At 42.6% G+C, this 27,675-nt stretch overlaps 1 protein-coding gene across 1 annotated transcript in view; it reads right to left on the reverse strand.

Moving 5' to 3' along the window:
- MDM1 (Mdm1 nuclear protein) overlaps positions 1–5,027 on the reverse strand; it is a 78,727-nt gene extending 73,700 nt beyond the window's left edge. Inside the window, exons 1-2 of the mRNA XM_045365577.2 lie at positions 4,729–5,027; positions 4,255–4,444 (exon numbers count right to left, since the gene is read on the reverse strand). The gene's annotated coding sequence lies outside the window, so the exon portion shown is untranslated. The remainder of the gene's footprint in view (positions 1–4,254; positions 4,445–4,728) is intronic.
- Between the last annotated feature and the right edge of the window lie 22,648 nt (positions 5,028–27,675).

A 27,675-nucleotide genomic window follows, 5' to 3' on the forward strand; every position in this document is an offset into this window, starting at 1 on the left:
CTCTCAGACCGAAAAGGCTCCACCCAGGCAGCAAAGGACACTGTATGTGGGGCAGTCGGCCTGGGCCCCATGGCTCGTGTTTGTTGCCGAGTTGGGCAACGTGGGCTGCGGTTCACAGGGCAACACAGACTTCACCACCTATCACATCGGGGCTGGTGCAGCTGAGAAGGGCTGCTTCTTGCCTCTTGGTGACCACGCTCTCTCCCAGGCTGGGCCCACAGGAAGTCGGGCCGGGAAGGGAGGAGGCACTGCAAGCTGTGGGAACCACACCGGCTCCTTCACTGCTGACAAAGATCTACTCCACCCCCACTGAGAAACTAGCTCAGAACCAGCTTTCCTCCTCCTCCGCAGCCCTCATGCCCTGAATGACTGACTTGGGGGATGTTTACACTCATTTTTTTCATACTTAAGGGGGTGTAGGTGCCAGATCAACTTGTTCACCACTCAGACCGCACACAAGCAGCCTTATGTTGAAACTTGTTCAACCTCCAGTAATCAAGTCATGCAAGTGGAGAAAACTAGATAGCATTGCACATACACATATACATACACAGGCATATATAGACACATATATATCCATACATATGTGTGTGTGTGTGTGTGCGATGTTATCTAGTTTTCTCTTTATATATATTTAAAAATTACGTATATATATACACACACACACATATATATAGTTTTAATGCTAATAGTGCTTGCCAAATGCTTGGTTTCAGTTGACTGCTGGCAGAGTGTACAACCTTGGTACAACCTCTCTGAAAGGCACTTTGACAACAGATACCAAAAGCCTTAAAGGTTTTCATATTCACAGTAATTCCACTTCAAGAATTTAACCTAAAGAAACGTAAAATGTATATACAAGGTTGTTCCTTCTAAGGTTACATCTACAAGTATAGACTAAAGCCATTCAAAATAATCTTTTGGAAGGCTTTTAAGGGCATAAAAAAGTCACCATAATAAATGAAAAGCCCTACACTTATATAAAAATGGACACAGTCTCATGTAAAAATATGTGTGTGCATATGTATATATGCATGTGAGTGTTTCTGTGTACAAAGAGAGAAGGAGCACTTCCTTTCTCTTGAACTAACCTCTGCCCTTGGCTTCCAATCACTGCATTCTTTCCTAGTTTTCTTCTAGTCTACTGGCTGCTCCTTTGTTCTCCCATGTTGCATCCTTCTCCTCTTCCCAACCAATCCATATTGGAGGGCTCAGTCTCCGTCCTCAGACCTCCTGGCCATCTACATGTCACTCCTGAGACCATCTCCTCTACATTCTCTCTATGCCGATAATCTGCCAGATAAAATCTCCCTGCCCATCCTCTTCCCCTAAGCTCCCGACTAGAAATCCTTGCTTAGGTGTGAAATTCTTACTTGGCCTTCTTATATCCAAAATGGAACTCTTGATTTCCATTACTGTCTCCTTCCCCTCACACACACACACACCTGCTTCCATCTCATTGTTTCCCATCTCAGTAAATGGATCATCCTTTCACCAGAGATGGGACTAGAAACCAGGGCATCATATGCTTGATGCCTTCCTTCTTCTCTCATACCTTACGTTCCAACCCATTAGTAGCAAGTCCTTTTGTCTCTATGTTCAAAATATGCACCAAATCCAGCCCCTCTCCTCATCAGCACTGCCCACTCCTCTGCCACCAGCATCTCTCCCCTAGACTTCTATGAGAGCCACCCCGTTAGTCTCCCTGAATTCACACTGCCCGCCTACAATCTGTTCTCCATAAAGCAACTAATGATCCTTTTATAAAATAAATTACATCAGAAGGCATGAAACCTATAAACAAAATGTTAAAAGTTATCCAGGAATGATGAGATTATGGGCTGTTCTTATTTTATTCTGTCTGCTTCTCTACTATTTGTCAAATTTCTAACAATAAACACATTTCACTTTTACCAGTAAGAAATCAAAATGTTGATTTGAAAAAACAAAATTACAGGTTTCAGGCTGAAAGGGTAGGAGTTTACTCCCATGAATCAGCCCTGACAAACCAACACCAGGCAAGTTACAGAGTAGTAATGAGTTCCCAACCTCCAAAGGCAGCAGCAAGAAGCAGGGAAGAATGTCCTAAACCAAGGCAGCAAATACATGGCACTTGTGATGCCACTTCTGCCTCGTATACACATAGCAGACATCACTAAATGACTGGCACCATTGCCAGCTGAGCCTGGATGCAGCCTCACATCCTTCTCAACACAGAGGCAGCCACTATCATTCAATTAGGGTTGACACTTACATATTTACCATCTGTAATAAGCATTGTATCCCAGGATTGTGGACTTAAATTATTATGCTCCTTTACAAATGAATATAATGCACTCAATATTTTCAAATTACTTTTACATCTAAAATCTCATATACCTTCACAAAACCTCAGAAGGTAGGAAGAGCAGGTATTTTTTAATTTTTATTTTTACTTAAGATCTGGGGTACATGTGCAGGATGTGCAGGTGTGTTGCATAGGTAAACGTGTACAATGGTGGTTTACTGCATCTATCAACCTATCACCTAGGTATTAAGCCCAGCATGCGTTAGTCATTTTTCCTAATAAAAGCAGATATTTTTACCCCCCTTTTAATACAATTGAGGGCCACAACAGTTAAAGTCACACAGCAGAGGCCTGGTTTCCTCATGGCCACACTCCCCAGTGCTTTTCTGTGGTTCCCATAAACCTCTGCAGGTTCTGAGAGAGGTCAGAACCTCACATCGCAGCAGAGATAAATGTTGGGGCCAAGGATTGCACCAAACCTGGACAGAGATGGGCCACAAGTGATGCAGAGTTCGTTACTATTGACAACTTTGAAAATAAATAGTGAAGAAACAGATGAAGGGACATTCACAAATTTCATAACAAAAGCCATCATCCTCTTCAGGGGCAGGGCCTCTAGAAGCCAAACATGTTTGTTGGTCACCATAGCAACCATGAACTGCCTGCCACCCGTCCATTTGACCTATTCTGAAGTAGCTTTTTTTTTTTTTAAGGACTCCCAAGCCTGCAAAGAACAGATTGCTCAATTTGGCTTTAGCATCTTTTCACACTTTGCTGTTCCCTTCTCTGCGGTTGTACATAGGTTCAATGACCAAGAAAAATGAAGTATCCACGTGATCACCACGAAGCAGAATTCAAATTTCCACTGCTGTCCCATCTGTCTGAAGTAAGCCGCTTACTCTGTAGGCCACTAAGCAATTCTAATTGCTGTCAGAGATAGTTTGACCCTGTCCTTGGCAAGCCAATTCATGAAACTCCTAGGGCAGGAAATAAGTGGAGAAAACTCATATTCCCAAAGGAATGGGTGTGGTGCTCTCAAACAGAAAAGACTGTCATGAAGATTCCTCTTTCTGTAACATACAGGACCATGTGGCAACATCAGCAATTGGAGAAGTCTGTCTTCTCTTCAGTCCCCGCTTTGACTTCCTTCCCCTCACACATACACCTCACCCTCTCATTGATTGCTCCACCTGCTCCCCACCCTCCTAAGGCATTCTCTGCCTCCCCTCTTCAGATATCCCCAAAGGTTGGATCGTTTATATTATTTTCTCACCTTTATGCCTTTTTTGTAATAAAACACTCTGTCTCTTTGGTGAATATGCAAGTGAGAGAGCCATCGTTTGACCAGTGAATTTTTCTGATATTACAGTAAGACTAATCCTGATCCAAACTCATTCTACATATTTTCTATTTTATTTATTTATTTATTTTTGAGACAGAGTTTCCCTGTTGTTGCCCAGGCTGGAGTGCAATGGCACGATCTCGGCTCACCGCAACCCCTGCCTCCCAGGTTCAAGTGATTCTCCTCCCTCAGTCTCCCAAGTAGCTGGGATTACAGGCATGTGCCACCATGCCCAGCTAATTTTGTATTTTTAGTAGAGACGGGGTTTCTCCATGTTGGTCAGGCTGGTCTCAAACTCCCAACCTCAGGTGATCTGCCCACCTCCGCCTCCCAAAGTGCTGGCATTGCAGGTGTGAGCCACCATGCCCTCCCTGCTCTTTCTACATATTTTTGATGCAGGGGTGGAGTGGGGGTAAAGGAAATGTAGAGTCCCTGGATCCTGCTGCCAGCCCCACTCCTTTAAACTTATCCCGCCCCCATCTGCCTTAAGACCACAGCCCCCAGGATCCAGTGAACTTTGCTGCAAGAATGTCTTTACCCCGCCCCCAGCCACTCCACTCTTGGCAAAGGACAGCCTAAGACCTTTGGATGTGCGGGGTGACAGTGATTACAACATAGCGCATACCACTGCTGAATGAATGATGGGCTGAAGTCTGAATCCCAGGACTGGAACATCGTGCTGGTCTTCCCACTTGTTAATGATGTGAGTGGATTCTAATTTCTTCTTCAGGATAGTAATTGCTACCAAGTACTAGTTGCCCATATGATATTAATCCAGCACCGTCAGGGAATACCAGGAATGCCAATTATAGATGCTGGAGAGGCAAATGGAGATGAGAGAAACAAAGTGTGGTTTGGTTGAATGAAAGCTATACTGTATCAATAAATGGTTTATAGGGTGTTACTTATTGCCATGCAACCCAATAATAATTAGGTGCTCTATTCAAAATGTGCCACACTAAGTTTGTTGTAAATTTAATTCAGTTATAACAATTGGATCTCTGCTGGGCCATTTGCTCACAATCAAAACAAAACAAAACCAAAAAAAGACACCTTCATCCCCCTTCCAGGAAGAAGAGAAATGGTATCTCTCACATACCTCATGTTACAGTCTCCTGAGTTGTCCAGCTTCCCATTTGCACTTTTCTGTGTTACTCTGTGCTACTCACAAACCTCCTGGCTCCACCGATCCCATGAATTCCCAGGTTTGCTCAAGGGCCCGGACTGAGCAAAGGGAAATAGGTCCCTCTGGGCAGACAATGATGTGGCTTAACTGAGCTGACAAATGCAGATCAAATGGCTGGCATTCCCCAGTGGGAAAGGAAGGCAAAGAAAGGGAAGCAGGCAGCAAGCAGGTGGGTGAGAAAGAAGTTGTTTGCACTTGAAATGGTCAGTGACAAGATATTCCTGTAAACCACCAGATGTCATTCAGATCTACTGTCATCCTAAAAATGGCAGCTCCGGAGCCTGCCTGTTTCAGGAGCAAGGTTTCCCATCTGGTCAGCCACTAGGCTGGATGTCAAAACACAAGGAAACATGATAACTCGGGGAGTGTAGTCATATGTTTGCTGCCTGATAATCACAGGGTCCCAAAACAACAGGCTTGGAAGGAGTCCAGTCCCCCACGCCCAGCAGGGAGTATTTGGTCATAGGGTTAAGACAAAACCATGCACAAGAACTCACCATGTGGGTTCCCCACTCCCAGCTCCACTCCCACTCACAAATATTTTAGTCATACTCTGCCAGGGCAGGGAGGCGTATCTCAGTGTCCCATCGCAGCAAAACTATCATGGGCTTCCCACTGCCCTAAGAGTGAAATCCAAACCCATGACCATGGCCTGCAAGGACTGGCAAACCTCTCCTGGTGCTGCTGCCCCCTTGTTCACCCGACTCAGCCCCTCTGGGCTCCTTTCCACCCCTTTTCCCTTTCTCAGAGCCTCTGAACACTACGTTCCCTCCGCCTGTACCTCCGACACCACCTATCTTCATGAACAGCCCCAGTTCCACATACATGTTATGGAGGCTCGCAGTGGCCAGGCACAGCAGTGAACAGCAAAGCCCTGCCCTCGTGGAGCTTACATTCAAGCTGGAAGAGACTGGCAATAAACAAATACACCAGGAAAGTTTATTGTCAGCTGGTGGTAAGTGTTGTGGAGATGAAAGCCCAGCAAGGAGTGAAGGGGGTAAGCAAGGGTGAGGGAGGGGGGTACTACTCCCTTATCAAAAGATCTTTCCTGAGGTTTTCTCTCTTAGCCTTCATCTATTTCCTTCCTAATGTCCATCACAATGTGTAACTTTCTATTGTATGGGTTTGTTTGTTGTTGTTTTTGACCTGTCATCCCCACTAGTATGTAAAGTCCACGCAGGTGGAAACTGCTGCTGCCTTCTTTTCCATGTTTCCCAGCACTTATGGCTGGACTAGTAGGTCCTTGATAAATTTGTTGGATGAATGGAGGAAGGCAGGTAGGAAGGAATTGAGGGAGGGAGGGAAAAAGGGAGATGGGGTGGGGAGGGAGAGGCTGAGAACTACAGGGAAAAGCAAAGAAATCAGAAAGCCAAGAAAAAGACGAGGTGAGAGGGAAGATGGTCTTCAGAGGGTGGTGTGTGCAGAAGCACGCACGTGTGTATACGTATGTGTGCACGTGTGCATATGTGTTGATGAAAGGGTAGGAAATGCAAGCGGAGGATGCCCTAGGTCCATTTAAAGAGTTTGAAATAGAATAAACAGCAACCGAAGAGTTGTCTCATTCTTCTAAAAGGAGGAAACATGCTCTGATTAAATATGCTATCCAAGGTTGCACAGCCTGAGTGGGTGAGAACCAGGAAAGTTTGCCCTCCACAAACTGGAGCTGAAATACTGTCCTTAGAAGGGAGTGAGAACAGGGGCAAGTGTTGGCCTGGGTACTCAGTGCTGCTGCCTCTGGAAGGTCCAAGTTCTTCAGATTTTAGTGGATGAGAAGGAAGTAGCCTTGGTGAGGGTAAGTGAAATGAGTATTTCATAAATTGCTGGTGCCAATAGAAATTGATAACACTTTGAGAAGGCAGTTAGGCACCAAGCATTAGGAACTCCAAATGCTGAGTGACTCTGAAATTTTACTTTAGGTATTCTAAGGGGAACCTTCAAAACATGAAAAACCTTTATGCCCAAAGATATCCAGATACTTATAGCAAAATTATTCATAATTTGCAAGAAGCTAAACCACCTAAAACATCTAAACGTCCAACAATAGAAGATTAGTAAGCGAGAGTATATCTACTTGATGGAATAGTATGCAGTTATTAAAAAGTATATGAAGATTGGCTAAAAGTGAAAATACTTCACACAATGTTAAGTAAAAAGAATTAAGATTAGTATTTTTACATGATATTGAGAGGTGGCAACGTGCTAGCAGCCCTCACTGCCGGCGCTTCCTCGGCCTCAGAGTCCATTCTGGCAGCGCTTGAGGAGCCCTTCAACCCACCAGGGCACTGTGGGAGCCCCTCTCTGGGATGGCCAAGGCCGGAGCCGCCTCCCTCTGCTTGCTGGGAGGTATGGAGGGAGAGGCCTGGGCAGGAACCCGGTCAGCGAGCGAGTTCCAACAGGATTGGGCGCAGGCTTCCTGTGCCCCACACTGGGAGCGGCCAGTCGGGGTCACCGGCCCAGGGCAGTGAGGGGCTTAACACTCGGGCCAGCAACTGTGAGGTTGCGCCGGGTCCCCTATGACTGCCCGCGCTGTGCTCAAATTCTCGTGGGGCCTCAGCTGCCCCTTGGTGGGGCAGGGCTCAGGACCTGCAGCCCGCCATGCCCAAGCCCTCCCCTCTGCCGTGGGCTTCCGTGGGCCCAAGCCTCCCTGAGGGGTGCTGCCCCTTGCTCCGTGAGGCCCAGTCCTATGGACCGCCCAAGGGCTGAGGGGTGCAGGCACATCTCCAGACTGGTGGGCAGCTCCACCTGCAGCGCTGGTGCAGGATCCACTGGGTGAGACCAGCTGGGCTCCTGAATCTGGTAGGGACTTGGGGAACTTTTATGTCTAGCTAAGGGATCATAAACACACCAATCAGCACTCTGTGTCTAGCTCAGGGTTTGTAAATACACCAATCAGTACTCTGTGTCTAGCTCAAGGTTTGTAAATACACCAATTGGTACTCTGTATCTAGCTAACCTAGTGGGGACTTGGAGAACTTTTCTGTCTAGCTAGAGGATTGTAAATGCACCAATCAGCACCCTGTCAAAATGGTCCAATCAGCTGTCTGTAAAGTGGACCAATCAGCTCTCTGTAAAATGAACCAATCAGCATGATGTGGGTGGGGCCAGATAAGGGAATAAATGCAGGCTGCCTAAACTAGCCATAGACAGTCTTGGTGGGGTCCGCTTAGCTTCTGTGGCGGCCTTATTCTTTCGCTCATTACGATAATAAATCTTGCGGCTGCTCGCTCTTTGGGTCCATGCGGTCTTTAAAAGGTGTGACACTCATCTGGAAAGTCTGCCCCTTCACTGCTGAAGCCATCTAGACCACGAACCCCCTGGGAAGAATGAGCAACTCCAGGTGTGCTGCGTTTTAGAACTGTAACGCTCACCGCTAAGGTCTGCAGCTTCACTCCTGACAGCAAGACCACAAACCCACCAGAAGGAAGAAGCTACAGACACGTCTGAAGGTCTGAAGGAACGCACTCTGACACTCCATCTTTAAGAACTGTAACACTCATCGCGAGGGTCCGCGGCTTCATTCTTGTAAGTCAGCGAGACCAAGAACCCACGAATTCTGGATACAATATGATCTATAACATTAAATTTGCACAATTATATCTATGTAAAATAGAAAACACACACATTGTAGACTGGGCGCGGTGGCTCATGCCTGTAATTCCGGCACTTTGGGAGGCTGAGGCGGGTGGATCGCCTGAGGTCAGGGATTCTGAGACCAGCCTGGCCAACACGGCGAAACCCGGTCTGTACTAAAAGTACAAAAATTAGCCAGGCGTGGTGGCATGCGCCTGTAATCGCAGCTGCTCAGGAGGGTGAGGCAGGAGAATCGTTTATCCCCGGAGGCAGAGGTTGCAGTGAGCTGGGATCACACTACTGCACTCCAGCCTGGGCGACAGAGTGAGACTCTGTCTCAAAACAAAAACAAAAACCACAATGTGATTAAAGCAAAGATTAAGAGGAAATGTTTCTAGCACACCATAAAAATATGCCATTTTTGTCAATTAAAAACAAATTTTAATAAAATATTTTAAAAATGTAACTAATGGTCAATCTAAATTCTCTTTGACTACTGTTTATTGAGCTGTGTGCCACGAGCCAGGGGCTGGGCTAAGCACTGAGGTTAGAAAACTGCCCTTACAAAGCAGCGCTAAAATACTGCATGATGAGCTAGCTACGTGACGAGAGAAATGTATGGGTGTTTGAAACACACAAGAGGACCTCCATACTCAGATTTGGTAGAGAAAAGGGGAAGGACAGTCAGGAAAATTTTTTAGGGGAAATGCTATCTAAATGCTGAATCAAAGAGAAAATGTACGAGAAAAAACAGATAAACACGGACAAGCAAACAGACTAAAAGAACAGAGCCAAGAAAGGTGGAGAGGGTTCCAAGCAGAGTGAACCTGAGAAGGTGCAGCTTGTTTGAAGAATTGAAGGAAATTCCATTTGGCACAAGTGTAATATGATAGGGGCTCAGAGGGCTCGGAAGCTGAAGACACAAGCAGAGCCAATCCTGTGGAGCAGTTTGGACACTAAAGGCAACAGGAAGCCTTTGAAGTGTTTTCAGATCTGTGTTTTAGAAAGATCTCTTGCTGGCGCTGTGACTGGCTTGGATGCAAGACTGAAGAGAATGGTGCAGGTTTAAAAGCTATCTGATAAACCGGGAGAAAGAGAAGGGTGGATTTGTGTTTGGGTAAAGGGACTGTGGGTAATTTTTCTACGTTCATATTTTCTAGCGTTTCCAAACTTTGTTTAATGAGCATGTGTTATTTTCATAATGGGAAAAAAATAGCATGGTTTAAGGAAGATGAGCGTGATAGTGTTCTGCCTGAAAGTCGCTCAGAGCCTTTGGGACTTGCTAAGCCAGGGGCCTCTGTGTTTGTACAAGAACTCACACCCACATGCTGACCCATAATGTCCCGAGTTCTGCCCACAGTCTACACTGAGAGGGTGTAATTTTCCATACGCCAGGGACTCAAGTAAAAGCAGAAGTTGGCAGATGTAACAGCAACTGAGCGGGAAGAGAGAAGAGAGATGGCCTCCAACTCATACATAAAATCCAAGCGTTCATTCATTCATTTATCTATTCACAAATATTAAGCACCCACTGTGTACCAGACACTGTTCTAGGCACTGCAGATACAGAAGTAAACAAAATGACAAAGTCCCAGTTACACATTCTAGGAAATAAGATAGACCATCTATGAATAAAAATTCAGCTAACTATACTCCCGCCCTCATTTGCAGAGGTAGAGCCGCATGCCATACTGCTATTTACTGACAAGAGTGGTTTAGGAAACTTTAAGAAGTAATTAGAGGTTTGATGACTCATAGCCACACTAAATGTGGCACCTGTAAACAGAGACCTATGCGTGCCATGGTGTTTGTGACTGGATTGACTGGGTTGGGTAACACTGTTACTAGAATAGGGCTTTCAGTATCGATTTCGTATGTACCTAAGTACAGTTACAAATGTAACTCAAACTTCGCCTGATCTGGCCAGCCAGTGAGTACAAATGAGCTTACACTAAACGACACACATTTTAGTAATGTGTTCTGCGAACCATATAAATGGAGACCTTTGCAATCTTTTCTCACATGCTTATATTTGGGAGCATCCAAAGGCATCTCGTGTGTTCACAAACAAGCTTCTTATTTATGTTCTGGCAACCCGGCTACAGAAATAGCGATTTGGAGCAGCTTCTCAGCCCAGCCCTTCATAGGCATTCTGTTTTCTTGCCTAGGAAGCAGTTTAAGAAATCCCCCAAACTACAACTCTGGGGACAGAAAAACTCTCTTCCGTGGAGAAAGTATCCCTTTCCCCTAACACTGTGGAAAGACCGAGCTGAGCCAGTTCAGGTCAAGTGTTAGGACTCTGTAAGCACTAGCTCTAGAAGCAACTAACAATGTCTGGGTTTACCCTGAGCAACGTTGCTTATGAATCTTTGTCTCAGGGAGTTCCTCGTAAAAATCAGCATCTCTGCTTCCGCCTGCAGACCCCTCTCTACTGAGCACAAACCTAGTCCACAGGCTGGTCTGGGGAGCAGCCTCATGGTGCCTTCCCCACATTCTCAGCTCCAAGACCCAGGCACAAATCTCCCCTGGGGCAGAGCCACTCAGCTTGGGCCCTCTGGGGTCACCAGACAGGTCTGGGCATGGCTAAATCTCAATTAAGGGCAAACAAGATGGAGAAAAATCTGTTTTAAAAAGATCAGGCAAGGTTTAGGAGACTATGAGGGCAGAAAAATCCATCTCGTACCACTGAGAAAGGAGGAATTTACAGAGAAGAGAGCAGGCTGGAAACAGTATTAAGCCACTCAGGACACGGTGAATCAGAATGCAAATGGACCAACCCAAATAGGTACCTCCTCCCCATGCTGCTGGGTCTACTCTGTCTCACACATAACCCTCTGTCTTAGAACTACTATAGAGGACAGAAGGCCTCAGAGAACCAGGAATGGAAGACAGAAGAGAGATTGCCAGGAACCATTTCTAAATTTTAATTCTGTAAGTTATAATCCAAGTTTTCGTTGATAGCAAGGTTTCCCCTGGAGAGACAGGTTAAGGACCCTTTCAGATGACACCTTCTGTCCCTTTCTCAGCACTAGAAGGTCAGTTCAGGAACCTACTGTTAGTTCCCATGCCCTTGATTGAAGTTAGCGATTTACACAAATAGACTTGAATCCGCCATCAAGCTGGAGATCCTGGAGAGAATGCCCAGAGACAGAATGGGCCATCTCTAAGGCCAACTCAAATGCTGCCTGCTCCATGAAGCCCATCTGGAGCTCTCACTTTCAGACCCATACCCCTTCATCTTTTTCTCCTTCTTATAAAGCTCCAGGAGACGTTTTTGGCTCCCTTCACCCTGTGGTGTAGTGATTAACCTCTCCTGTGGCAGATGGCAGACCTCATTGCAGCATCCCTGCAGCCCTATGCAAAGCCTCCCTCCTGTAACAGACACTTGGTAGGCAATTACCAAGTCAAGTACGGTCCCAGAGAACTACTTATGAAGACAGCTCCCACAAAAGTGGTGAGGGATTTTCTGGCACTGTCCTTTCTGAAGTCCCTGCTAGCACATATTATTGTAATTGTCAGGATGTTTTCCAAAAGGGATAATGGCCTTTCCAGAACTGATACCCAGCCAGTTCAAATCCCTGCTGCATAAAGGCCTACACCTGTTCCAATTAGCCAGGGCCTTCTTGGTCACTCCCACACACTCCTGTGGTCTAGGTTCTCTGGACTCCCCACTGCCTTTGCGTACTCTCTTCCTTCCTCCCCCATTAGGCAGTCCATATGTATCCTTTGAAGTGCAACTTAACAGTGGCCTCCTGTGTGGAATCCCTCTGGCCTCTCCTCCCAGCAGAGTGAACACTCTTTCCTCTATGTTCCCTAGCACACTGCGCACTCCCATACAGCTCTTCCTCTATGCTGAGATTGTTTTTTGTTCCCAGCCCCCCAACTTATGTGAGCTTACGTTTCGCTCGTCTTGGCAGATCCAGCAAAACACATTGCCTGGCAGAAGTAGGAACTCAACAAATGTTTCTTGAATGAATGAATGAATGAATGGGCATGACTCTTGCAAATGTTTTCTAAAAAAGATGGCAAGGAAATCCCCTGAGACACTCAAAATTAACATTCCTATTAGTTTGTTATGTACAGATTCATGTCTTGCTTTTTAAATTTAAAAATAAGAAGGGCGAGGATTGAGGCCTTGCTAGGTGCTGAGTGTTTTGCAAGCATTGTCTTGGTAGAATCCAAACAACCACCCAAGGCAGAGACAATTTTTCTTTGTTTTACGGTTGAATGAACAGAAACTGAGAAAGGTTAAGAAATGTGTCCAGATGCATATAGTTGGTAAGTGGGAGTATGTTTGGCTTGAAAGCCTGTGCTCTCGACTGTCTCACTTTCCATCTAACACACATTACAGTCAGGACATTTTCCTATGTCATTCAGCTATTTTTAATGCCTTTATTATATAAAAGAGAAGCTTCTACACCTGACTGACTGTAGTGCCTTATTACTCAAAGTGCTGTGCGCTCACCAGGCGCACTAACACCACTTGGGAGCTTGTTAGAAATGCAGGATCTCAGGTTCCATCCCAGATGTACTTAATCTGAGTCTGCATTTTAGCAAGATCCTTAGTGACATGTAAGCACATTGAAGTCTGAGAAGCACTGGTTTCTATCAGGAATCAGCAGACCACAGCGCACGGGCCACTCCAGTCGCATTCCCCCCGCCCCGCCCCCCCACTCCGTTTTTGTATTGCCCTGAAGCTAAGAGTGGTTTTTACCATTTCGATGGTTGATAACTTTTCAGAAAAGGAATACTATTTTGTAACGTGTGGAAATTATGTGAAATTCACATTTCAATGTCCATAAATGAAATTTTATTGAAACAAATTCATTTATTCACATACTGTCTATGGTTTCTTTTGTGCTGCAACAGAAGACTTGAGTAGTTATGATGGACTGTGTGGCCCACAAAGATATTTACTCTCTGGTTCTTTACGGGAAAAGTTGGCCAACCCCTTTCTAACTCTATCCCTCGTCTGTCACCCACAGCTCTATGGTTCCGAATGCAAGTGGAGAAAAGGGCAACCGGCATGTGGGAAGACTGAAAGGCAAAGATCATCCCAGTGAGACCCAGATTTCAGCTGAGGTCTGGGGGCTGAGGGAGTCTACCATGGAGTAAAAGTCCAGAGGGTAGAAGAAATGGGGGTGAACATGAAGTGTGGTAAGGCAGGGGTGAGGAGGCAAAACAATGAAAACATGAGAGTACAGGAGAGTATGGATAACTTTGCAGGCAGCTCCTCAAAGGTAAGCATGGAAGTCTGGCCAAGGCCAAAGGTGAAAGATTGGTGCAGGTTTTAGACTCAGTTTTTACCCACAAAGCCTCAATTTTCTTAAGGCTGCTGCAGGTTGAAGGGTTGGGTGGTAGTTGAAATTGACAGCCTTTTCCTAAGGTCTCCAAGCTGTGAGGGGGGAAAAGTATTCTCATTCTTAAGAGGAAATGCTAAACTTGATGTGTACAAGGATGAAATTAACTAGCTCTCTATCCTGAAATGGAAGCTGTAACTGCCTGCATAAGGAGCTTGTTACATATGCCAACTCCCAATCCCACCCTGAGACAGTCTGATTCAGTGGGAATTTGTATTTTAACAGGCATGCTACATAATTCTGATCCTTTGGGAAATACTGCCTCTGTGAATGAGAAAACTCAAGCTTCTGGAAGGAGTTAGCTGCAGCTTGAGAAGGTGATGCTTCTAAAGGCAATCGTTTATATGGGTGAAGGTTTTCTGTTTTCTGGAGCTGTGTAGGACTTCAGGAACAGGCAGTGGCATTAGAAAGGAATTAATAGGCTGTATCTGCTAATGAGCTTGGGGGCAAGCAGGATGCTACAGGCATCTGAGAAACCCACAGAAAGGCATTAGCTAAGAGAGGGTGTCCGAGGAGCTTAGGACTGACACCAAGGGTCCTAATCCAAAGAATGCCATCAAGTAAGATGTGGAGCACACGATGGCCAAAGAACAGAAATACCTGCTTCTCCCTAATGATGTGAAGATCTCAAGTGATACTTAACATATTAGGGTGCTCAGAGTTCAGGGTCACCCTAGGCAGGTGGCAGATCTCATATGTACTTGCAGTTGTCTCAGTTTTGTTACATTTCATCCCTACTCCCACCATTCCCTCGGTCTATAGGACTGCGTATATATAATTTCCCTCAGGTGCTAGATGGGATTCGGTACCAAGTAAATTATGACATGGGCCCCCAAGGAATCTCTGACACAGGATAGACACACAATGAGAATTTACTTTTCACAGGTTACAAAAATAAAAATACCAGGTGGCATGAATACAAGGCATTATCTAATGAATTAATAATTTAGTTTCCTAAAAAAATGGCTAGGCGGAAGAAGGACAGGATGAGAAATTAGTGCTTGTTTTAATCTGCTTTGGAGCTGCCATGGAAAACCAGTTGTCTTCTCCGTTTTTCTGTGTTTCCTGTTTGTTTAAGGAAATCATGCTGGAAGCAACCAGATTTGAGGCGCAGCATGAAACATCTGTCCTGTTTTGGCTTCTCATTGAGATGTTCGTTCAGCTTTTGCATACAGCACCTTGCTGCCTTGAGACAAAATTTAAAAAACAAAAAACAAAAAAACATTGCCAGACTTTTTAAGCTATTGCGCAGGGTTGCTATTAGGAACTCACTGCACTTAGACTCTCCAGCCCACCCAGGAATACAGGTCTGACCCTTAAGGATAGTAAATCAGGGAGTGAAATCCAAGAAAGGCTGACACTCCCTGTGCAGTTATTTTTCAACCCAGAGGCTGCTTCTGCATATGATATCACTTACGTAACTTTCCTTTGCAAAGACCCCTCTGGTGCCCCAATCTAGCCTCCACACCCATCCCTCCCCGTATCATCAGCACAACGACATTTTTGCTGCTCCACCCAGCTGCAAATTTGCCAAAAGTTTAAGGATGTGGACATTGAGTAAACAAAGACACAAAATTGAAGTTGGCTTTTGTGCAGCTAGCTTTCAGGAGTTGCAGTTCTGTTCTTTCAGGTTTAAAGTTTCAGTGCAATAGGATAAGAAGACTGCCCAAACAGTATTGCAAAGGTGCTTAGGAATCTCCATCACTAAAAATGGTATTATTTTACTTTGGAATAAAAGATTTTTAATTTATAGTGTAGCTCCCATGTAAGGATATGAATATTAATCTAGAACAACCTTGCTAGTTTCCATATGCCAGACTTAAAAATAAATTTATGATTAAAACCTTTTTTAAGAATTCCAACAATACTGAGTGACCATCAATTCTTTAGAAAATGGGAACTAACTAATGGAAATTTTCTTCAAAGAATCTGACCTATTAAACATGATATTCAATACTCATCTATTTTAAAAGCTTCAAATGTCAATAAAAAAATAAAGCTGTCAAATGCTAGGAGCATTTTATTAAGAAAGCAGCTTCAAACACTGATGAGAGTTTTATAAAGTTAGGAACTCTCAAGTTGTACCTGCTAGTGAAAAAGTTACTAATATTGTCTTTATTATAATCAAAATGCCAAAAGAGCAGGAAAACAGCAGTATGGTGCCCTGAATTGAAGTCTCTCTTTTTCCATGTTTCTACTAGTCCAGCCCTTTTGTAAATAAAACCTTTATATAACTAAAGCAGTACTGACTTCAATGGGAAGTTATGATATTAGTACTACAGTGAAATGGATTGCCACAAACAGAATAAGAGAGGAGTAGATTGGATAATCAATGCATATAGCAACTCAAAAGAATCGTTTTAGTGATTTATTTTAATCTTCTCTACTACTAAGTATTTCAGATAGGGATGCTTTTGGCCGCAAGTAACAGAATATCCAACTAACAGTGGCAAAAGGGGTTCTGGTTTTCTATTGCTACAATATATAACAAACCAAAATTTAGTGGCTTAAAATAACATTTATTCTGCTCCTAGTCTGCAATTTGGGAAGGGCTTGGTGGGTGGCAGCTTGTCTGCTCCACTTGGCACCAACTAGGGCACCTGAAGACTGGGGCCAGAGTCATCTGAAGGCTGCTTCACTCTCATGTTTGACAGTTCTTGCTGAGAAGACTCAGAGAGCTGGAGTCTGGTACAGCTGGGGCTCCTCAGGCATCTCGATTTCTATGTGTTCTCACACATGAGTTCTTCAGCATGGCAGCTTCAGTGTAGACTGACTTCTAACATGTCAGCTCAATGCTCCCAAGGCACATGTCAGAGAGAAGAAGAAAAAGGCAGCAACCGCATTACCTTGTGAACCTAGCATGGAGAGTCATGCAGTGTCACATCTACTGATTCTATTGGTTGGAATCAAGTCGGTAAGGCTGGCCTATATTCAAGGGAGGGTGAATTAGACTTTGCTGGGAGGAGTGTCAAAGAATTTGTGGCCTTGTATTAACGTACCACAAAGGGATTTATTTTTCATGTATGATGTTTAAAGGGAAGCAGTCCTGTATAATATGGGGCTCCATGAGCTAATAAAAACCAAGGTTTCATCTGTTCATCTATAATTCTGCTCTGCCATTTTTAAATTGGCATATTGTCTCAAAGTTGCAAGCTGACTGCTATAGATCCAGACATTGTAGCCATGTTCAAGATAAGAGGGGTGGAAGGAATAGTGCCTACGGTTCTGGCCTCTTTTATTAGGAAATCAAAAGCCGTTCCCAAAACCCACCTCACCAGAATTCTGCTTATGCCACATTGGCCAGAACTGTTACAAGGCCACCCTTGCTTCAGGGGAGGTTACAGCAGTGAATATTCAGTTTCCCCTTTCTCTATTATAGAGGTCAGAGAGGATGAAGAGAGCCAGAAATGGGCATTGGGTCAGTCAAGCCATGCTTCTGCCCTGCAAATCCTCCGTATCACACCCAAAAAATCACAAGTAAGTAAGTAAGAGCTTCAAAGAACTTTTCTCCCTCAGCCAAGGTTAACTATAAAATGACCCAAATATGCTTAACACACCAAAAAAAAAAAAAAAAAAAAAGTATTGACTAATGAATGGAACTATTTACAACTCTATTTTTGCAAATAGAATCAAAAGCTAGATATTGAATTAAGTGAATTGTTTCTACAGTTTAAACAGGAAGCAGAATTGGTTTCCCACAGAGCCATTTGCCGACAAGATAGGAGGGACAAGGAAGGGGAGAGACCACTGACTTGTGATAAAATGAGAAAGCTGCCTGCAGATTACCTTGGCTTCAGAGGCCTGGGGCCTAAAAATAATTTGGGGGCAGGGCAAAGAGGAACTCTTAACTTGTAAACCTAACCCACATTCTATATCTTATTTTAGAGAACATTCCTTCTTTTAAGCTTCTGTTACTCACTAGTGAATGGAAACAGGAAAAACATTGTGAGTTGATGGATTTTATCTAACCCATCTGCAACGATTATTCAAATGTAAGCTTTAAAGTTTTACAACATTTAGCTAAAGAAGAATCAAAACTCTTTTCTTTGCTCGCTGTAAGAACACACTCCCCGCCCTGCCAATTCGCCAGTCTACTGTCTCATGCTATGGTCTCATACAAGGATAAAAGAAATCACATTGCAGCAGATATTTTTCTAGACCCTTCATACAAGCCTTGGCATATGACCCCAACAATAGCTAAAATGAAAAATGAGACAACCGGATTTACTGACTGATAATGTCTAGAACTCTCTCCCAGGTAATTTAATAGATGTGCATGAAAAATGTGTGCTTAAGGGAGGATGCTGAATGTGAAGAAAGAATGCAACCACAGTGAGAACTCCAGTACAATCCCAGGCTACAACTTCCAATGTCTGGTTCATCCTCAGACAAAAAGAAATGAGGAAAGCAAATATTTTTCTTTAAATTGAAAGAACTCTGACATAAGGAAATTAAATAATTGATCCAAAGTGATGCTGCTCCTATTAAACAGAAAAAAAAAAGCACCAAGGCATTTATTTGCAAGCACTCCCTTTAACAGTTTAATTTAGAATAGAAAGTAATGCAGGTCTTTATTCTAAACAATGGCTAACTTTACCTAACACGAAATAGACTCTTCTTAAACAAAACTCATAAAACATATACTATGGGAGTTACCAATCCTTTTCTGAATTATTTATAAGCTAGTGCTCTGCTTTCAATGTTTCTATCAGCTGCAAAATTTAATTAAGAAGCAAAGAATGGGCTTATAGAGATCATGACCCTACATATTTCTTACTCATATTTCAAATTATAATCATGTCATGATGAAGTTTGATCCTCGTGGAGTGTAACAAAATAATGTATTTGAACTTTTTATTATTACCTGTTTAGAGACCTACTATAAGACACTTCAGATACTCCCAAACCACATAGCAAAATTTGTAAGTGCAGTAATTATCATAAATGTATTCTGTAACTCTCAAAAGCAACTGCCAACAGTTCTAGGCCCAGGATAAGTGTTCAATTCATACTCATTAAATTTCATTGAGCATTCAACATCTTTCACAAACTTATATATAATCTTTGTGTATGAAAATATTTTTGAGATTGGATATTCCCCATACTCATTTCCAACTGGAAATTTCCACTGGGTTTTGAATGACAAGATTTATTAGATCTACTCAATTAGGTGGCAAGATTAATAGTCCCCATTAAACACTAATTTGCTTTTTATTCTGCAAAGACTAACACAGATGTAAAACAAGGGTTGGCCACTCCCAGAACATATGTCTAAGACAACAAGGAAGCTGAGAGTAATTTGGTACATGAGCTAGTTGTCCCTTCCATGCCACCTTTCCATTGACAGTTTTGCTGGAAATGAGATTTAACAGCAAAGGTTTCTCTTTCCTACACCATGCCCAACTTCCATGGTGCTAGTAGTTTTGGATGTGACAGGAACACACACACACACTGAGTTTAGATCAACAAGCATCTACTAAGTGCGCATTCCCAAGTGTCATGCTGGAATTTTGGCACAGGTGGAGCCTCAGGAGTCAAGCTCTGTAAATTCACACCACAGTTTATCTCTCAGTAGCTGGATAGCCTTGGGCAAGTTCCTCAGCCTTTCTAAGCTCTGGCTGCTTTATCTGCAAAATAAGGATACTAATAATACCTACTTCATGGGAGTTTGTGACTATCAAATAAGATAATTCGTATATGGTTGCCTGGCATCTAGTATGTGCAATAACTAGCTATAATCACCACCATCATCATTGCAGCATACTCTCACAGTCTTTATCCCCCGGTAATCTAGGGTGAAAAGACACACACACACAGATTATGCCCATTTTTTGTGAGATGGTAAGTGGACTTCAGAAAAGAGGCACTTAGCTCAATGTGGAATCCAAGGAAGGTCTTCGAGCTGAAAGTCAAAAGGTGAGTAGAGTTAACCAGATAAAGAGAGTTATTTTGGCTAGGCGTGGTGGCTCACACCTGTAATCTCAGCAATTTGGGAGGCTGAGGAGGATGGATCACTTGAGGTCAGGAGTTCAGGACCAGCCTGGCCAACATGGTGAAACCCCATCTCTACTAAAAATACAAAAATTAGCTAGGCGTGATGGCCCACACCTGTAATCCCAGCTACTCAGGAGGCTGAGGCAGAATTGCTTGAACCTGGGAGGGGAAGGTTGTAGTGAGCCGAGATCGTGCCATTGCACTCCAGCCTGGGTGACAGAGTGAGACTCCATCTCAAAAAAAAAAAAAAAAAAAGGTATTTCAGGGGAAAGAGCTTAAATAAAATCATTAGGAGCATGTTGTGTACAGGAACTGGTTGTGGTTTCAAGATGGGGAGGAATAAAAGATTGAGGCTCATGAGGAAGATAAGGACTAGGTCACAAGAAGTTTCATAGGTCATGTTGAGGTGACTGAATTTCCTCCTTATAGACCAAATTTCCTAAGACAGTTTATAGAAATTTCTAGTGTTCGCAGAGGCATTTCATGAAACCTTCCTTGGTATTCCTCAACATAATAGCTTCACTGTGACTTCTGTTTGGAAACATCCTAAATTTCACCCCTTTAGTAATTCACAGTGCATGCGTTAGCATGTTGAAGGCTCTGAGAAGTCTTACAATAAAGGAACCTCTTTGTCTCAATTTAGCTCAATATTTTTTAAATAGATTGTACTTCAGGACACCATTTTTACAGAATGCTGAAAGATATTTTGCCAGATTTTAACAAGAGTAATGAATTGAGCAGTTTAGCCTCATAAAATTGCTCTAGCTACAGAGATGGAGTTTAAAGGAGCACACTTGGAGAGAAGATGTGAAATAATGGTGAGCCAGGACAGAGAAGACAGAGCAAATTCAAAAAATATTCAGGAGGTAAAATCTGTAAGTTTTACTGGTAACAGTGGAGTGAAGGAGACAGAACTGTCTAGAATAATACTTAGAGTTCTGGCTTGAGTCAAAATAGTAATGTCACTTACTTCAAAAGTAATACAGAAAAGCATGATGTTGGGAAAAGAATGAGGGATGGGTAAGGTAAAAAACTCAGTTTGAAACATGATTAGTTTGAGAGACCCATGAGTCTTCCAAGTGGAATTATAGGTAGCAGTGAGTCGCTAAACCATTCTTCAGTCCAAATCTAAACAAGGTCATCTGACAAGTAGTTCCTTTCTCTTCCTTAGAAGTCAAAAGTTTTAGATTAAGGTTCCATAATGCATTGTGTTCATTTTAGCAGCAAATTTACTAATAATAAGATTATTATTTAATCATTAAAACACTCAGGCTTTTCTTAATGCATTCCCAAATTAAAATATGCAAATGTACATATGTAGACAGGTGAATCTTGCATTACTCAAGATAAATTACTTAAATTCTCACTTAAAAAGTAAATCTACTACCATTATCCAAATGTCACAAATATACTTAAATAGGTTAATTTTTAATATATATTGTAGTGAATCAGTTAACAAAACTAATTTTTATCTTCTTTTCTATCTCTAAGCTTCTTAAAAGCAAAAGATACATCTTCATCTTTCTGCCCTGAGGGTTCAAAGCAATTTAAAACACATGGAAGGTATACATTAAAATTTTGTTGAATTAATAAAATTAATTAAAGCAAGTCACAGTAATAAATACAAAATTGACAAGTTTTCAACTCTAATCGGTCACTAATTGATCTCATCTGCCCTTTTTGCTTTAAATATAATCTACATGCTAATGATTTCCAAACTGTTATCAGCTCTGCTCTCCCATTGAACTGGTATCAGCTCTGCTCTTTCTTTCAACTTTGAAAGTTGAACTTTCAACTTGAGGCTTATAATTTCAACCTTACTTGACTTTTCCATGTGAATGCTTACCAGAGACCTTAAACTTAATGTGTCCCTGGTGGCATTACTGGTTGCCTACCTTCACAGTACACTTTCACCCTTTACTTCTTATAAAAATGCCTCCAGTTTTGTTCAGTGAGCCACTGTGACCAGCTAAAAAGCTCAGCCTCCCTTGCAGCTAGAATTGGACACATGATATAGTTTTGGTACATAAAATGGAGGTCTGGGGGATGGATTTCTGAAAAAGCTTTTGCTTTCCTGACATAGGCACCACCCCAACTTCTTTCAGCTTTCCCCTTCTCCTGTCTTACATGCAGACCCTATGCCTAAAGCTCAGTCCCTCTCTTGTAAAGGTGAGAGTGAAAGACATGATAAGGATGCTCAAGGAGAAAAGAGAATGTGCCCATGATCTCAGTGGCATTTGGGAGCTACCATACTAGCTGGGTCTGCCAATCTTTGACACGCTTTTTGTGTGGACAATAGATTAATTGATTAATCAAAGAGCTTGTTTGTTTGAGATATGGTTTGTCAGGATTTTGGTTCCTCTGCAGCTGAACACAACCACACATGACATAACATACAAAATAAACATTTTGATTTTCATCTTCAGAGAGCACCTGATGACCACCTCCCCAACCATCTCACAGACCTATTTCTTTCCCAATCATAAACATGTCAATTTCTACCATCACCATTCATTCAGAAGCTCAAGAAAATATAAATTTGGGTATGTCCTTGATGCCTCCTTTCTGTCTTTACCTCTAAACTATATATTCAAACCTATCTTCTTCTTTTTACTTCCACCACCTACCCATCCAATCCATCATCATAGCCTCTCAACTGCCCACTCTGCTGCAGTCTTGACCCCCTGCAATCATCCTCCACATAGCATTCAGAGCAGTCATTCGAAAATACCTATTAGGTCATGTCACTCTCAATTTTAAAACCTTCCAAATGCTTCCTATTTTACTCATAATAAAATCCAAGTGCCTAGCTGCAATGGGCTGAATGTGTCCCCCCAAAATTATATATCAAAACTCCATTGTGATGGCATATGAAATTGGGGACTTTGGGAGGTAAATAGGTCATGAGGGTATCATGAGAGTCTAGCCCTCATGATGGGATTAATGCCCTTCTAAGAAGAGACATAAGAGTGCTTGCTTCCTCTCTCTTTTTCTCTCTCTCCACCATGTTAAGGTACAGGAAAAAGAAGTCATCTATCTGCAAACCACAAAGAAAGTCCTCACCAGGAACCAAATCAGCTGCCACCTTGCTCTTGGACTTCCCAGGCTCTAGAACTATGAGAAATAAATTTTTTCCTGGGTGAAGTGGCTCATGCCTGTAATCCCAAAATTTTGGGAGGCCAAGGCAGGAGGATCACTTGAGCCCAGGAGTTCAAGACAAGCCTGGGCAACAAAGTGAGAGTCTGTCTCTACAAAAGTCAAAAACTTAGCCAGGCATGGTGACATGAGCCTGTGGTCCCAGCCTCACAGGAGGCTGAGACAGGAGGACTGCTTGAGCCTAAAAGGTAGAGGCTGCAATGAACTGTGTTCACAGCACTGTACTCTAGCCTGGGTGACAGAGTAAGACTGTCCCTCAAAAAATAATAATAGAAATTTTTTAAAAATAAATTGTTGTTGTTTAAACCACCTGGTCTATATTATTTTTGTTATAGCAGCCCAAAAAGACTAACACACTAACTATGGCTTACAAAGTTATATGTGGTCTGATCTCATCTTGCACCATTTTCTCTTTTGCTCACTGCACTCAAGCCATACTACTTTCATTTCATTCCTCAAAGCCACCAAATGTAGTCTCACCTCAGGGCCTCTGTACTTGCTGTTCACTCTGCTTCAATTGCTTTTCCACCTGACTCTTCCTCATCATTCAGGTTTCGGCTCCAATGTCACCTCCCTAGAGAGACCTTCTCTGACCACCCCATCTCACCTGTGTTTCATGATCTCAACACCCTATGTTATTTCCTTCATATGCTCGTCTGTCTAAAATTATCTTGCTTATTTACTTGTTACTTTTTTTCTCCTCCTTCTAGATTAAAAGCTTCATGAGTACAGGGACTGTGTATATCTTATTCACCGCTCCATCCCCATATCTAGAAGAATATTGGCACAAATTAGGCCCTTGATAAATATTGTTCTTAATAAATAGATGAATTTTTCTTTAAAAAAAAAACAAAACACACAGCCATGGATGCTTAGAGATCTGCCAACATGTATGATTCTGGAAACATATAATTTTCTTGTCTAAAATCTCCAAGAGCAAAACAGAATTTTGGATTTAAATAAAAGCTTTTTTTAGCATATTTAATTCAGAAATCACAAAATGTACTTAATCCTATGCTTATCTTCTATCACAGGTAAGTATTTTTGCTTACCACATATACTCTTTAACCCAGTTATGGTGGCATAATAAAGGATTAGACCCTTGATACAAGTTGCCAAGTAACTTGTATCATGTTTTTACATAAAACAAACCATCGTGAGCTTGGAAGGGAGCCCAACAGACTCACAGTTCAAAGCTTCCAGATCCGCTTATATGTGGTGATGCTCAGAAAGGCTGTCTTTCAGGCTATTCCTCTGTACAACATAGAAGGCCAGGAACTTTCCCCAAACTCTTCAGTTACAATCCAGTGAAATTAAACTGTGTAGGAAAAATGTTGAAGGTAATCAATACAGCCCCTTTAAGGGACACATGCTTTCAAACCACAAGGAGAAGGGTGTACATTTCTGGTCAGTTCTATTTCTAGATGGTTTATTCAGCAGTTTGAAGATTTTATGGAGTCGTGCCAGTATTTTCATTACTAAATTCTTACAGTTGGAAGGAAAGGGGAAAAGACATCATCTCATGCCACTACCCCTCCCAGTGCTACTACACTGGGCAAGCAGAGCAAGTAAAAAGGCTCAGTGCCTAGGGCTCCCAAAGACACGGTCGTGTTGCGTCGTGGCCATCCCACTACAAGCCTAGGACCTTGTGATCTCAGGTGCTCGGATAGACCTGGGCACATACAGAATACAAGGTCCTAGGCAGCAACAAGTCAGAAAGAAAGGAAGACTTTCTTCCGTTGGAGCCTTTCATCACCCCTGCTTTTCACCTTCCCAAAGTGTGGTCTGCAAAGTCCTGGAGACCCTTTCAGGGCATCTGTGAAATCAAAACTATTTTCATAATAATACTATAAAAATGATTTGCCTTTTTCACTGTGTGGACATTTACAATGATGGTACAAAAGTAATCCTGGGTCAAACTGCCAGCATCTTAGTACAAGTCAAAGCAGTGGCACCAAACAGCACCTAACAGTCATCACATTATTCACACCACACACTCACAATAAAAGAGGTGGGAGTGGGGAACAGACAAACAAAGAAGGGGCCGGGCGCGGTGGCTCACGCCTGTAATCCCAGCACTTTGGGAGGCCGAGGCGGGCGGATCACAAGGTCAGGAGATCGAGACCACGGTGAAACCCCGTCTCTACTAAAAATACAAAAAATTAGCCGGGCGCGGTTGTGGGCGCCTGTAGTCCCAGCTACTCGGGAGGCTGAGGCAGGAGAATGGCGTGAACCCGGGAGGCGGAGCTTGCAGTGAGCCGAGATCGTGCCACTGCACTCCAGCCTGGGCTGGGCGACAGAGCGAGACTCCGTCTCAAAAAAAAAAAAAAAACAAAAAAAAAAAAAAAACAAAAAAAACAAAAAAAACAAAGAAGGAAGCCAGTTTACTTAAGAACGTCCTTGATGAAGCATTAAAAATTGTTAACCTCATTGAATTTCAACATTTCAGTACATGTCTTTGTAATATTCTGTGTGACAAACTATCAAGTACACAGAAAGCACTTCTGCTGAATACTGAAGTAGCATGGTTGTCTCTACCATAAAATATTCCTTGAGTTGCAAGTTGAACTAACCACTCTCCTCATGAAACAACATTTCACGTGAAAGACCAATGTATTCAGATTTAGGTATTTGCCAAACCTTTCCTTGAAACTGTACAAAGTGAGCCTGTCACTCCAAAGGAAATATATGGCAATATTTATTGCCCAATAACCTTTAAGAAACTACCTCTAGCTGAGGTTTAGGATAGAAGATACAATTATCCAAAAGGCTATTAAAATACTCCTCTGTTTTCCAACTACATCACTCTGTGATGCAAGGTTTTTCTTAATATTCTTCAATGAAAACAACGTAACATACCACATCGAATGCAAAAGCCAATATAAGAATCCAGCCATTTTCTATTGTCAGACATTAAAAAGCAAAAAACATAAAAACGTGAAACAATGCTATGCTAATCACTAAGTTTCTCTTGCTTGGAAAAATAAATACATTCTTTATTAAAAATATGTTATTTATATTACATGCAATGAGTTTATTATTGTTATGAATAAATAATTGTTTTTAAAATGTTTATAGCACGTTTGGCTGGGCGCAGTGGCTCACGCTTGTAATCCCAGCACTTTGGGAGGCTGACATGGGCAGACCACGAGGTCAGGAGTTTGAGACCGGTCTGACCAACATGGTGAAACCCTGTCTCTACTAAAAATACAAAAATTAGCCAGGTGTGGTGGCGGGCACCTGCAATCCCAGCTACTCAGGAGACTGAGGCAGGAGAATCGCTTGAACCCGGGAGGCGGGGATTGCAGTGAGCCAAGATCATGCCACTGTACTCCAGCCGAAGTAGCAGAGCGAGACTCCGTCTCAAAAAAAAAAGAAAGAAAAATGTTTATAACATAGTTAATATCCACAGATATAATCCAAATAAACAAAAGTTTTTTGAGATCCTTAATTATTTTTAAGAGCATAAAGGAATCTTGAGAACAAAACCTAGTACAATAGATACTTATAACAGAAATATGTAATAGAAATAAAAAATGTATGATAGAAATGTGTAACAGAAATGCAAATCCTACATTTCTGACAGCATAGATGAGATATTTAATATTTTCATTCTACCACAAGAGAGAGAGTTCCATTATGCAATTAAAATAAAAATTCAAGCAACAGCGTCCAGGTTGTGGTGTTGCCATCACAGCAACCAGTGGCTTGCAGGAGTTAAAAAGCTGTCAGAGAACAGTGGCAGGTGGGCTGGTAGTACAGGAAAGAGCTACAGTGACTTGACTGGAAATATGAAAAGATGTAGTGGGATAAAATGCTCAAATACATTATGAGCCTATGCTGGTACAGAGATTTGAACAACCAGAAAAGAACTCTAACACAAGATAACTTTTTAAAGTTTACTTATGTTTTTCCCTTCTGTTTTTCCTCTTTGACATCTGTGCTGCTTTTGCCTGGGGGAAAGTTCAAGGTTGGAATGTTTGATTTTTATTTTTAAAAACCTGAGGGCATGGAAGAAAATTTAAATAGTTCTGGGGGAAGAATAACCCCCATCTAAAATGAAAGTCTCTCTGACTTAGAGGAGGAGTCAGATTTTAAGGTACCCTGTATTTTGCCTTACTCCCTAGCAGGGCCCCAAGGACACAGCAGGACCTCAGAGAGACTGGCCATTGGTGCACCAAGAGGCAGAACATTAGCCCAGGTTTTCCCAACCACAACAGTTCTCATATTCCAGAGGCTAGCATAAATGCAGGAGAGGGGAGACTCTTAAAGACCACATAGGGAGAGACAGTGACATCTCAGCAGTAACCTGCGTGCTCATATGTCTGATGCCCTCCTGGGCCTCTGAGATCTCGGCTCTGCTTGAAAGCCTGGAATCTTGACACAGCCCCAAATGGGAAGCACAAGAATGACTGAAGTTGAATTTCTCACCGACCTATGGAACAGGGGCCAAAAGTAATAATTGATTATTGAGCCAAAAGTAGAGAAGAATAAATACTTTTCAGCAATAAAAAGGAAGGAAGTATGTAAGTCATGCCATAACATGGATGAACCTTAAAAACATTATGCTAAATCAAAGAAGTCAGTCACAAAAAACCACATAGTGTATGTTTCCATTTATAGGAAACATCCAGAATAGGCAAATCTATAGACAGAAAATAGATTAGTGGTTGCCTAGGGCTAGGGGAAATGAGGGGTGACAACTAAAGAATAGAGGATTTGCAGGCACAGGTGAAAACATTCCAAAATTGATAAGCGTGTCGATTGCACAACTCTGCAA

This window comes from Macaca fascicularis, chromosome 11, assembly GCF_037993035.2.
Source record: "Macaca fascicularis isolate 582-1 chromosome 11, T2T-MFA8v1.1".
Lineage (NCBI taxonomy): Eukaryota > Metazoa > Chordata > Mammalia > Primates > Cercopithecidae > Macaca > Macaca fascicularis.